The sequence below is a fragment of the Lynx canadensis genome, chromosome X, assembly GCF_007474595.2.
Source record: "Lynx canadensis isolate LIC74 chromosome X, mLynCan4.pri.v2, whole genome shotgun sequence".
In the NCBI taxonomy this organism is placed as follows: domain Eukaryota; kingdom Metazoa; phylum Chordata; class Mammalia; order Carnivora; family Felidae; genus Lynx; species Lynx canadensis.
In genome coordinates, this window is record NC_044321.2 from 77,356,746 (window position 1) to 77,371,194 (window position 14,449).

Sequence of the window (14,449 nt, forward strand, 5' to 3'; positions counted from 1 at the left end):
AAATTATGTCTGAAGGGAGTTCTCTGTGCCTCTTGGATTTTAATGTCTTTTTCCTTCCCCAGATCAGAGAAGTTTTCAGTTATTATTTGTCCAAGGACACCTTCAGCCCCTTTCTCTCTCTTCTTCTTCTGGAATTCCTATGATACATATATTGTTCTGTTTGATTGCATCACTTAGTTCTCTAATTCTCCCCCATACTCCTGGATTTTTTTTATCTCTCTTTTTCTCAGCTTCCTCTTTTTCCATTATTTTATCTTCTAATTCACCTATTCTCTCCTCTGCCTCTTCAGTCCTTGCTATGGCCGCCTCCATTTTATTTTGCACCTCATTTATAGCATTTTTTTAGTTCCTCATGACTATTTCTTAGTCCCTTAATCTCTGTAGCAATAGATTCTCTGCTGTCTTCTATGCTTTTTTGAAGCCCAGGGATTAATTTGATGACTATTATTCTAAATTTTTGTTCCATTATATTGCTTAAATCGTTGTTGGTCAATTCCTTAGCTGTTGCTACTTCCTGGAGTTTCTTTTGAGGAGAATTCTTCCGTTTCATCATTTTGGGTAGTCCCTGGGGTGGCGCCAAACTGCAGGGCACTTCCCCTGTGCTGTCTGGACTAACTTGTGTTGGTTGGAGGGGCCGCAGTCAGCCCCAATGTCTGTCCCCAGCCCACCACTGGGGAAGTCGTATGGGTGTTTACCTTATCTTCCCCTCCCCACAGTCAGAGGGTGTGTACCTTATCTTCCCCTCTCCCAGGGGCAGCACTCACTGTGGAGTGGTGTGGCCCCTGTCTGGGCTACTTGCACACTGCCATGCTTGTGGTGCTGCTTCAATGGGATATGGCCAAGGGCGTATTAGAATGGGTGGATCTGCAAAGTGCAAAGGGGTGGGCAGGGCAGGCATAGGTAGCTTTGCCATAGGTGGTCCCCTGCAGGAGGGGCTCTGAAGCACCTAGAGGGAGGCAGACCCATTGAAGGGATGGATCCACAGAAGCACAGCATTGGGTGTTTGCATGGTGCAAGCATCTTCTGTGATGGGAACTGGTTCCCTTTGGAATTTCAGATGGGGGATGGGAGAGGGAAATGGTGCTTGCCAGTGCCTTTGTTCCCCACCCCCGCAGAGCTGAGCTCTGTCCTTCAGAAGCTCAACAACTCTCCCTCCTGGTGTCCTTTCACCCTCCTGGCTCTCTGAGACCAGAGATTCTGACTTTTAACATTCCAGACGTTAAGTCCAGCTGGCTGTCAGAACTCATGCAGTCCAGCCCCTCCGCTTTTGCAAGCCAGACTTCCGGGGCTCTGCCTTGCCGGGTGGCCCTCCACAGCCCCAGCTCCCTCTCACCAGTCCGTGTAGCATGCACTGCCTCTCAGTCCTTTCTACCCTCTTCCATGGGCCTCATGTCTATGCTTGGCTCCAGAGAGTCTGTTCTGCTAGGCTTCTGGCAGTTTTCTGAGTTATTTAGGCAGATGTGGTTGGAATCTAAGCAATCAGCATGATAAGGTGAGCCCAGCATCCTCCTACATTGCCATCTTCCATCTGAAGGTGTTTCTAACAGCACAGGTAGGGAACCAGAAAGTTCTAGATAAATATCAGAAGTTTCCTTTTATTCCATGCTTCATGATTCAAACACACTCTTAATAAAACTGGATTTGGGTAGTAGGAGATAATATTAAAGGGGAAGTTCAAATTTTAAAAATTAATTCTTTCTCTTGGTATTAGTTTGTAAATTTTCTTGCAACATCTAGTATCATGGTTGGAGAAAACCTTTGCATTCCTTTCTCCTCCCCTAAGTCTATGAGTTTTCCCAGTTCCAACATTTCTACATGGGTGGTATGCAATGTGATTCAAGGAATGGAGACAGTTGGTATTCTTCATGTAAGTATTGTAGCTTGTTAATTGCTCCTTAAATCAACTTCCAAGAAACGTTCTATTTGCAAACTTTCTGAATGAATGTTGGATTTCAATTATTGTCAGGTGTTAAGGATTAACAAGGATTAGTATAGCAAACAATAAAAAAAAAGGATTAGGATAGCAAATCAACTATGGGTTCTTAACATTTTGTGGTAAGTGTAATCATTCACTTTTCATCAATATATTCTGTGCTCCAGCCCTAGAATCAGCCATTTATTCAAGGATCCCCAGTTACCTTTTTTGTTTGTTTGTTTGTTTGTTTTAGAGAATGTTATTTAGAAACCAAGATCTGGGTACTTGGTGTGTTTACTGCTGTTAGAAACATATTGTTTTAAAAATACTTATATTTGAAAACTATTGGATGTGTTATAGGCCATTTAAATGATTGCACTCCTCACTTGTCTTTACTGAATTTTTACCTGACCTCTTTATAATTTTTTAATTAGGTTTTTATCCCCACAGAGATATTTCAGAGATATACAACATTTATATGGGCATAGATCAGGTTTTAATCTCATTTGATAAGCGAAGAATTTGGAGGTAGTGGTAATAATTTTAGCATACATAAAATTAGTTGATGTTAGAATGTGAGCCTATCACTAATGTGAATAAATAAATGGCTTGGTAATAATATGTGGCTTTGCATTTTTTTGTGGACGGCATACTATGGACATTATATCCTGGGCATTTACAAAATTAAAGGGACAATTTGTGCAATCATGCTAATGTAGATAAAATAATTTATGAATAAAATTTTGTTGACTTACTATTGGATATATTTTCTAACAAAAAGTTCATAATATTTATTGCTTTATATTATGAAAGTAATATATGCTGATTTAAAAAAATGGAACTGTATGGAGCAAAATGAAAGTTTTCATTACCTGCAACTTCTAATCCCAATATGTGCCTCCAAAGTAACTATCATTTACATTTCACATTATTTCCACATTTATTTGTGTATATATAAGTGTATAATTTCACTTGAATATTTAATTGTTTTATATGAATAAGATAATAATTTGCATTTTGTTCTGCAACTTTCATTGTCTATTTCTCCATATACCATAGAGATAGTTCCATATCAGCACATGTATCTCTACATCATCTTTTAAATTAATCTATAAAATTTCTTTTTTATGGACATTCCATTATTTATTAAACTAGCACTGTACTCATCGACAATGTGAGCTATTTCCAGTTTTTTTCAGAATATTAGTAATAAAATTTATTTTCATTTGCAGAGATGCTTGTGACATAGATTCTTAAAAGTTGAATAGGTGAGTCAGAGTATATGCATTTATAAAGAAATAAATACTTAAAATGAATTCCCCAAATCATAAAAATTATCATTTCTTAGAGTATATAGGTGCTTTTCTATCTACATCCTCATGAACACCAAACATTATTGTCCTTTATGAATTTTAAATCTAAAAACTGTATTTTATTTGGTTTAATTTGTATTTCTCTATAAGCTTTATTGATACTTTTTATATGCTCCTATGCTATTTATATTTCTTCTCTTTTGAATTTTTGTATACTTTTATGTTTTCACATTTGTTTATTTGTGGGATGTATTTATATATTATTGGCAGTCATACTTTATCTTCTACATACATCACAAATATTTTCTCCAGCACCATCATTTACTCTTTAAGTGTATTTTGTGGTTTTCCATTTGATGATAAGTCAATATATTCATTATTATACTCTATATATTTTGCTCAATGATTAGCAAGTAGTGTACTATGTTTACATTTTCTTTCTAATATTGCTTATTGATTAACTTAAAATAATTTTACTATTAAAGAATTTAAGGTAGGAATTTAAATAGGAATTTAAATAGGAATTTACAATTTTAATGAAATTAAATACTTTATAATTTTTATGAGTTTAAACTTTTTATAATTTTGCCTTTGAAGAGTCTAATATCAATATAACCAAATTCAATCATACACAACTTGTTTTTTTTTTTCTCTTTCTGAAAATTTTAAGGATCTTCTCTTTATTTCTTATATCCAAAAATGTCATCAAGTCATTTGGTATTTTTCTGTATTTATTGTATAGAACACTTGATATATTTTTTCCATCTGGAGGGTAATATGCTTTAGTTTGGAAATTTTTATCCTATAGTATGACATATTTAGAATTTCTTCTTTCTCAATTTCGTGTGCACTCTCTGGAAATGCTAATAATTAGATACTGTCTCTCTTAAATACATCCTGTAATTTCCTTACTTTTTTTTTCATTATACATCACTTTGCATATATGTTCAATATTTAAAATTTTCTAACTTAATCATCCAGAACTATATTGTTTTCTTACATAAAGTTTTTCATATTGGAAGTTTCATATTTAGAGAAAAATTGCAAAGATACTAGAGAGAACTCCCATATTTGTCACACTCAGTTTCCCCAATTTTTCACATCTTACATTCCCATGGTACATTTGTCAAAATTAAGAAATTAACATTTGTACATCACTATTACTGAAAGTTTATACTTTATTCAAATTTCTCTAGGTATTACCTAATGTTCCTTTATTTTTCCAAAATTGGATCCATTAATGCACATTACACTTAATCTTTTATTAGTTTCCTACTGCTACTGTAACAAATTATTACAAATTTGGTGGCTTAAATAACATAGATTAATAACCTTATAGCTGTGGAGGTCAGAAGGGCCAAAACCAAGGTGTTGATAAAGCTACAATCCTTCAGGACAGTCTAGGGTAGAATCTGTTTCTTGCCTTTTCTAGTTTCTAGGGGCTACCAATATTCATTGGCATTAAGTGCTCTTCAGCAATTGCATTCCTCAGACCTCTGTTTCCTTCATCACATCTGCTTCTCTCATTTTGAAACACCTTTTTTTTCTTTCACTTTTATATGAACATTTGTGGTTACATTGGTCCCACCCAGATAACTCAGAAAAACAGGATAATTTCCTCATTTCAAAATCATCACTTGAATCACATCTCTAAAATCCCTTTTATCATATATGATAACACATTCACAGACTCTGCAGCCTAGGACATAGACTTATTTTTGTATTTTAATGTTTATTTATTTTTGAGAGAGAGAGAGAGATGGAGTGCTAGTGGGCTAGGGGCAGAGACAGAGTGAGACACAGAATCTGAGGCAGGCTCCAGGCTCTGAGCTCTCAGCGCAGTGCCTTGCACAGGGCTTGAACTCATGAACCCTGAGATCATGACCTGAGTTGAAGTCAGATGCTTAACTGACTGAGCCACCCAGGTGCCCCCATAGACTTCTTTGAGGAAGGATGTCATTATTCTACCTGACACAGATGTCATGTCTCCTTAAGCTCTTTTTGGCTGTGACAGTTTTTCAGATAATCCTTGTTTTTGATTACCTTAACACTTTTGAGTATTTCTGGTCAGGTATTCAGTAGGGTTCCCCATAATTAGGATTGTTTTGATGTTTTTCTCATGATTAGACTGGAATTAGGAGTTTGGGGGAGGTAGACAGCAGAGGTAAAGTGTTGTTTTTTAAAAATTATCAGCATGACCTATCATTGCAACTATTGACCTTCATTACATTTCTGTGGTGATATTTATCAGGTCACTCCCCTTTCAAAATACTCTTTTCCTCCGATTTCTATACTGTATTCTAGAAATGAGTCACTATGTGAAGCCCACATTTTATTACTGGGTAGATATGCTCTACCTCCTTCAGAAGAGTATCTGTAAAGGTTATTTGGAGTTCTTCCACAGGGGAAATTTTCTTTTCTTTAAATTTTAAAAATTTATTTACTCAATCATTTATTTAAATCACTATGGATTCATAAATATTTAATTCATATTTCATGTTATAATACAATACTTTGTTTATTTTGTTTTTCAAATAGTTCCAGGTTTGTCCATTGAAAACTCTTTCAGTTGATTTCTGTGTCCCTTTGACATATCCATATCAGTGTGTGTGTGTGTGTGTGTGTGTGTGTGTGCACGTTATTTTGAGCACTCCTTTATTTTCTGGCACTACAAGATGTTCCAGGCCCATTTTGTACATTTCCAATCCTAGTCCTGGTCTGTCTTCATTGGAGAATTTTATTAGAAACCAAGATCTAGGTGCCAGATGTGCTTATTAATACTGGATTGTTATTTCTTTTAGACCCTCTAAGTGGACAGAGTAAATAAATATATGTGGGTACACTAATGATGGTATATATACATATCTATATATATTTTATTTTTTATATGTTATTTTTGATAGACAGAGAGAGATAGAGCACAAGTGGGGGAGGGGCAGAGAGAGAAGGAGACACAGAATCCGAAGCAGGCTCCAGGATCCCAGCTGTCAGCACAGAGCCTGACACGGGGCTCGAACTCACAAATTGTGAGATTGTGACCTGAGCCAAAGTCACACACTCAACTGACTGAGCCACCCAGGCCCCCTTACAAATCTATATTTATATATCTATATATTTTTCTATGTAACCATCTGTATCAATATTAAGCAAAATAGGAATTCTTATTAATGTCTCCAGGTCTAATCCATTGTCACACCCACTTCAATAGTGAGAAATTGGCCTGTACCAGCTGCCATCCATTTGTTTAATTGTTCAATTCCAGTATATGTACTGTAGTATCAAAATTGTTACCAGCATGGGAAACAATTTCATCAATGAGAGTACTGTGATTATGCATGGTTGTTTTTGCCTTTAGTTTTACAGACTCCACTCATTTTCATAATGATTTAAGTCAGAATCATTCTCCCCACACATTTCAGTGAGTCTGTTTCATATGTTTATAATACAGTTACATGGTTTTATCATATTCTGCATTACATCTAGAGATTTCCTGATCTTCTAAATGATTTTATTGACTTACATATATGAAGGTTTACTTTTTTTCAGTATAAAACTTTATGGTTTTGGCAAATGCGGTCATGTATCCACCATTAAATTATTATACAAAATAGTTTCACAGCCCTAACTACTCTCTGTACTTCACATCATCAATCCTTCCCCAAGCCCCTGGTAGCCACGGATATTTTTACCATCGCTACAGTTTTGTCTATTACAGACCTAATATAAGTCAGATTAGCTTTTTTTTTTTAATTTACCAATATGCATTTAAGAGTTATTCATGTCTATGTATGGCCATATAGCTCATACCTTTTTACATTGCTGAATATTATTCCATTGTAAGCTGCTGTTTATCTGTAGACTTACTGAAGAACTACTTGGTTGTTTCCAGTTTCTGGTGATTATGAATAAATCAGCTATAAACATTTGCATGCAATTTTTAAATGGAAATGAATTTTTGAATCAGTGGGTAAATACCTGGGAGTGTAATTGATGGGTCATGTAGTAAGAGTATGTTTAGCTTTATTTTTTTAATGTTTATTTATTTATTTTTGAGAGAGAGATACAGAGACAGAGACAGAGATCACAAACAGAGGAGGGGCAGAGAGAGTGAGAGCGAGACACAGAATCCAAAACAGGCTTTAGGCTCTAAGCTGTCGCACAGAACCAAACAGGGGGCTTGAACTCACAAGCTGTGAGATCATAGCCTGAGCCAAAATTGGACGCTTAACATACTGAGCCACCCAGGCACCCCATTAAAAAAAAGATGTTTGTTCATTTATTTATTTTTGAGAGAGAGAGAAAGACAGAGAGAGAAGAGTATGTTTAGCTTTGGAAGAACTGCTGAACTGTCTCCTAAAAAGGCTGTTCCTTTTTAGAATTCCACCAAAAAGGAATGAAAATTTATTTGTTTAGCATTTGCACTAGCAAATGGTATTGTCAGTTTTTATCTATCATCTATCTATCTATCTATCTATCTATCCATCCGTCTTTTATTTGTGTGTTTGTTTTGGATTTTTGTCATTCTAATAAGTATGAAGTGGTACATCATTGTTTAATTTGCACTTCCCTAATGACAAAAGATGATGACAATATTTCATTTGCTTGTTTTACATCTGCCTGTATGTGTTGATGAGGTATCCAGATCATTTTCTCATTTTTGGTAAGTTTATTTTTTTTATTTACTTTGAGAGAGACTGCATACAAGTGGGGGGAGAGCAGAGAGAGAGGGAGAGAGAGAATACCAATCAAGCTTCATGCTGTCAGCATGGAGCCCAACTCAGGCTCCCATGAACCGCGAGATTATGACCTGAGCCAAAATCAAAAGCCGACTGGTTAACTGACTGAGCCACCTAGATGCCCCCATTTTCCCATTCTTAATTGGGTTGCTTGCTTTTTATTATTGAGTTTTAATGACTCTTTGTATATTTTGCATATGTCCATTATTAGTTTCTTTGAAAGTAATTTTCTGCCATTTGAATTTGTGCTTTACAGAATAGAAGGTTTACTTTAAAAAAATTAATAAGCCTAAACACTTTTACCTTTTATAAATCATGTTTTTCGAGTTGCATATAAAAACTCATCACCAGGGGCACATGGGGGCTCAGTTAAGCAGCTACTCTTTTTTTGTTGTTGTTAATTTAATTTAATTTAATTTTTTATTTTTTAAAATTTACATCCAAATTAGTTACAATATAGTGCAACAATGATTTCAGGAGTAGATTCCTTAGTGCCCCTTATCCATTTAGCCCATCCCCCCTCCCACAACCCCTCCAGTAAGCCTCAGTTTGTTCTCCATATTTATGAGTCTCTTCCGTTTTGTCCCCCTCCCTGTTTTTATCTTATTTTTGTTTCCCTTCCCTTATGTTCATCTGTTTTGTCTCTTAAAGTCCTCATATGAGTGAAGTTATATGATTTTTGTTTTTGTCTAATTTCACTTAGCATAATACCCTCCAGTTCCACCCATGTAGTTGCAAATGGTGAGATTTCATTCTTTTTGATTGTGGAATAACACTCCATTGTGTGTGTGTGTGTGTGTGTGTGTGTGTGTGTGTGTATCACATTTTCTTCATTCATCCATCGATGGACATTTGGGCTCTTTCCATACTTTGGCTGTTGTTGATAGTGCTGCTATAAACATTGGGGTGCATGTGTCCGTTTGAAACAGCACACTTGTATCCCTTGGATAAATACCTAGCAATGCAATTGCTGGGTCTTAGGGTAGTTCTATTTTTAGTTTTTTGAGGAACCTCCATACTTTTCTCCAGAGTGGCTGTACCAGCTTGCCTTCCCACCAACAATGCATAAGAGACCATCCTTCCCCACATCCTCACCAACATCTGTTGTTCCCTGAGTTGTTAATGTTAGCCATTCTGACAGGTGTAAGGTGGTATCTCACTCTGTGTTAATTTTTTAAATGTTTATTTTTGAGAGAGAGAGAAACAGAATGTGACTGGGGTAGGAGTAGAGAGAGAGGGATACACAGAATCCAAATTAGGATCCAGGCTGTGAGCTCTCAGCACAGTGCCCAACGTGGGGCTTGAACTCACAACCCGCAAGTTCATGATCTGAGCCAAAGTAGGACACCCAACTGACTGAGCCACTCAGGTGCCCCGAGCAGCTGGCTCTTGATTTCAGCTCAGGTCATGATCTCACAGTTCGTGGGACTGAGCCCCACATCAGACTCTGGGCTGACAACATGGAGCCTGATCAGGAATCTCTCTCCTCCTCTCTCTCTCTCTCTCTCTCTCTGCCCCTCTCTTGCTTGTGCTCTGTCTCTATCAAAATAAATAAACATTTTAAAAAATGCAATCACCAAACTGAATGTCATATGATAATCTTCTGTTTTATTCTAGAACTTTTCTACTTTGGCATTTTAAATTTTGTAGATTTTTCATTTGTTTTTGCATATGGACTTCTAAGTGTTCCAGCAACATTTGTTGAAAATACTATTCTTGCTGCATTGAATTGCTTTTGGACATTGCCAAAATATCAGTTGACTATATTTGTGTGGGTCTATTTCTGGACTCTCCGTTCTGTTGCATTTATTGATGTGCTTATTCCCCATTCTCATGATCAATTGGTTAGTGTTTCTTTATAACAATCCTTGAAATTAAGTAGACTGAATACTCCAATATGATTTTATTCTTCAGTATTATGTTGCTCTTATAGGAATTTTGCCTTTCCATATAACCTTTAGAATTAGACTGTTGATATATACAAAATAGCTTCCTTAAATTTTAATTGGGATTGCATTGAATATATAGATCTTGTTGGGAAAAATTGAAAACTTATCAATATTGTATTTTCCAATCCAAAAACACAGAATGATCTCTCCATTTATTTAGATGTTTGATTTTTTTCATAACTGTTTTCTAGCTCTCCACACAGATATTTTATACATATTTGGTTACAGATATACTTAACAATTTTAATTCTTGGGGTTCTAATCTAAGAAATTGTTTTAATTTTTTTATTTTAATTCCAATACAGTTAACATACAGTGTTATATTAGTTTCAGGTGTACAATATAGTAATTCAGCAACTCTATAATTACTGTTCATCATGATAAGAGTACTATTTATTTATTTATTTATTTATTTAGAAATTAAAAATACAACTACCCTACAACCCAGCAATTGCACTACTAAGTATTTATCCGAAGGATGCAAAAATGATAAATCAAAGGGACACATGCACTTCAATGTTTATACCAGTACTATCAACAATAACCAAAGTATGGAAAGAGCACAAATGTCCATTGAATGATGAGTGGATAAAGAACATGTGGTACATATATACACTAGAATATTACTCAGTGGTCAGAAAGAAAGAAATCTTGCCATTTACAACAATATGGATGGAATTAGAGTGTATTATGTTAAGCAAAATAAGTCAGTCAGAGTAAGAGAGGTGTCGTATGATTTCACTCTTATATGGAATTTAATAAACAAAACAGATGAAAATAGGGAAAGGAAAGCAAAAATAAGATAAAAAACAGAGAGGGAGAGAAGCCATAAAAGACTCTTAAATACAGAGGATGAAATGAAGGTTGCTGGTGGGGTACTGAAGGGCACTTTTGGGGATGAATACTGGGTGTTATATGTAAGTGATACATCACTAAATTCTATTCCTGATTTATTTTTATTTTTGCATTTTGAAAACCGGTTTTTTCAACACAATTTGTTGAAGGCACTTTCTTTTCCCATTTTGTGGTCTTGGCACCTTTGTCAAAGATCAGATGACCACATATACATGGATTTATTTCTGGGCTTATTATTCTGTTCCATTGATCTATATGTCTGTCTTTATGCCAGTATCACACTGTTTTAATTACTATATATTTGTAATATATTTTTAAATTATGAAGTGTGATGCTTCTAGCTTTGTTTTTACTTCTCAAGATTTTTTTTTTTTTGGCTATTTTGAGTCCTTTGAGATTCCTTAAGAATTTTAGGATTTTTTTCTATGTTTTTAAAAGAATGTCATTAGGATTTTGAAGTAATAGCATTGAATTTGTAGATCAATTTGGGTAGCACAGACATTTCAACAATATTAATTAATATTAATATTAATTCTTCAAATCTATGAATACATGCCTTGGCATTTATTTGTGATTCCTTTAATGTTTGTTTGTTTGCTTGTTTGTTTGATTCTTTATTTATTTATTTTAGAAAGAGAGACAGACAGACAGAGCATGAGCAGGGGATGGGTAGAGGGGGAGGGAGACACAGAATGCGAGGCAGTCTCCAGGCTCTGAGCTGTCAGCACAGAGCCCGATGTGGGGATTGAACCCAACGACTGTGAGATCATGACCTGAGCAGAAATTGGACACTTAACTGACTGAGCTACCTAGGCTCCCCTATTTGTGTGTCCTTTAATTTCATTTGTCAATGTTTATTAGTTTTCAGTTTACATTTTCTGTACCTTCATGGATAAGTTTGTTCTTCAGTATTTTACTAGTTTGATGCTATTATAGATGGGATGGTTTTATTAATTTCTTTCTGAAATGGTTCATTGTTATATCAAAACACAACAGATTTGTGTGTGTTGATTTTGTATGTTGCAACTGCCTGAATTTATTTATTAGTTGTACCAGGTGTGTGTGTGTGTGTGTGTGTGTGTGTGTGTGTGTGCAGTCTTTGGAGCCAAACTGGTTTCCATACAATACACAGTGCTCCTTCCAACAGGTTCCCTCCTCAATGCCCATCACCCACCCTCCCCTCCCTCCCACTCCCCATCAACCCTTAGTTTATTCTCAGTTTTTAAGAGTCTCTTGTGCTCTGGCTCTCTCCCTCTCTAATTTTTTTTTCCTTCCCCTCACCCATAGTCTTCTGTTAAGTTTCTTAGGATTCACATAAGAGTGAAAACATATGGCCTCTGTCTTTCTCCGTATGACTTATTTCACTTAGCATAACATGCTCCAGTTCCATACACATTGCTACAAAAGGCCATATTTCATTCTTTCTCATTGCCAAGTAGTTTTCCATTGTGTATATACACCACAATTTCTTTCTCCATTCATCAGTTGATGGATATTTAGGATCTTTCCATAATTTGGCAATTGTTGAAAGTGTTGCTATAAACATTGGGGAACCAGTTCCCCATGCATCAGCACTCCTGTATGCCTTGGGTAAATTCTTAGCAGTGCTATTGCTGGGTCATAAAGTAGGTCTATTTTTAATTTTTTGAGGAACCCCCACACTGTTTTCCAGAGAGGCTGCACCAGTTTGCATTCCCACCAAAAGTGCAAGAGGTTTCCTGTTTCTCCACATCCTCGCCAGCATCTATAGTCTCCTGATTTGTCCATTTTAGCCCCTCTAATCAGCATGAGGTGGTATCTCAGTGTGGTGGTTTTGATTTGTATTTCCTTCATGAGGAGTGACATTGAGCATCTTTTCATGTGCCTGTTGGCCATCTGGATGTCTTTACAGAAGTGTCTATTCATGTGTTCTGCCCATTTCTTCACTGGATTATTTGTTTTTCAGATGTGGAGTTTGGTGAGTTCTTTATAGATTTTGGATACTAGCCCTTTGTCTGATATGTCATTTGCAAATATCTTTTCCCATTCCATCAGTTGCCTTTTAGTTTTGTGGATTGTTTCCTTTGCAGTACAGAAGCTTTTGATCCCCATGAGGTCCCAATAGTTCATTTTTGCTTTTAATTCCCTTGCCTTTGGAGATGTGTCAAGTAAGAAATTGCTGTGGCTGATGTCAAAGAGGTTTATTCCTGCTTTCTTCTTTGGGGTTTTGATGGTTTCCTGTCTCACATTCAGGTCCTTAATCCATTTTAAGTTTATTTTTGTGTGTGTTGTAAGAAAATGGGTCAAGTTTACTCTTCTGCATATTGCTGTCCAGGTCTCCCAGCACCATTTGTTAAAGAGACTGCCTTTTTTCCATTGGATACTCTTTCCTGCTTTGTCAGAGATTAGTTGGCCATACTTTGTGGGTCCAATTCTGGAGTCTGTATTCTATTCCATTGGACTATATGTCTGTTTTTTTGTGCCAATACTATGCTGACTTGATGATTACTGCTTTGTAGTAGATGCTAAAGTCTGGGATTGTGATGCTTCCTGCTTTGGTCTTCTTCTTCAAAATTACTTTGGCTATTTGGGGCCTTTTGTGTTTCCATATGAATTTTAGGATTGCGTGTTCTAGTTTCGAGAAGAATGCTGGTGCAATTTTGACTGGGATTGCATTGAATGTGTAGATTGCTTTGGGTAGTATTAACATTTTAACAATATTTATTCTTCCAATCCATGAGCACGGAATATTTTTTCATTTATTTATATCTTCTTCAATTTCCTTCATAATATTTCTATAGTTTTCAGCATACAGATCTTTTACATCTTTGGTTAGGTTTATTCCTAGGTATCTTATGATTCTTGGTTCAATTGTGAATGGGATTAGTCACTTTATTTGTCTTTCTGTTGCTTCATCATTAGTGTATAAGAATGTAACTGATTACTGTACATTGTTTTTATATCCTGCAACTTTGCTAAAGTCATGTATCAGTTCTAGCAGACTTCTGGTGGAGTCTATCAGGTTTTCCATGTATAATATCATGTCGTCTGCAAAAAGTGAAAGCTTGACTTCATCTTTGCCAACTTTGGTGCCTTTGATTTCCTTTTGTTGTCTGATTGCTGATGCTAGGATTTCCAACACTATGTTAAGCAACAGTGGTGAGAGTTGACATCTCTGTCGTGTTCCTGATCTCAGGGGGAAAGCTCTCAGTTCTTCCCCATTGAGGATGATGTTAGCTGTGGGCTTTTCATAAATGGCTTTTATGATCTTTAAGTATGTTCTTTCTATCCCGACTTTCTCAAGGGTTTTTATTAAGAGAGATTGCTGAATTTTGTCAAATGCCTTTTCTGCATCGATTGACAGGATCATATGGTTCTTTTCTTTTATCAATGTTATGTATCATGTTGATTGATTTGCAAATGTTGAACCAGCCCTGCATCCCAGGAATGAATCCCACTTGATCATGGTGAATCACTCTTTTTATATGCTGTTGAATTTGATGTGCTTGTATCTTATTGAGAGTCTTTCATCCATATTCATCAGGGATATTGGCCTGTAGTTCTCTTTTTTTACTGGGTCTCTGTCTGGTTTAGGAAACAAGGTAATACTGGCTTCATAGAATGAGTCTGGAAGTTTTCCTTCACTTTCTATTTTTTTGGAATAGCTTGAGAAGGATAGGTATTATTTCTGCTTTAAATGTC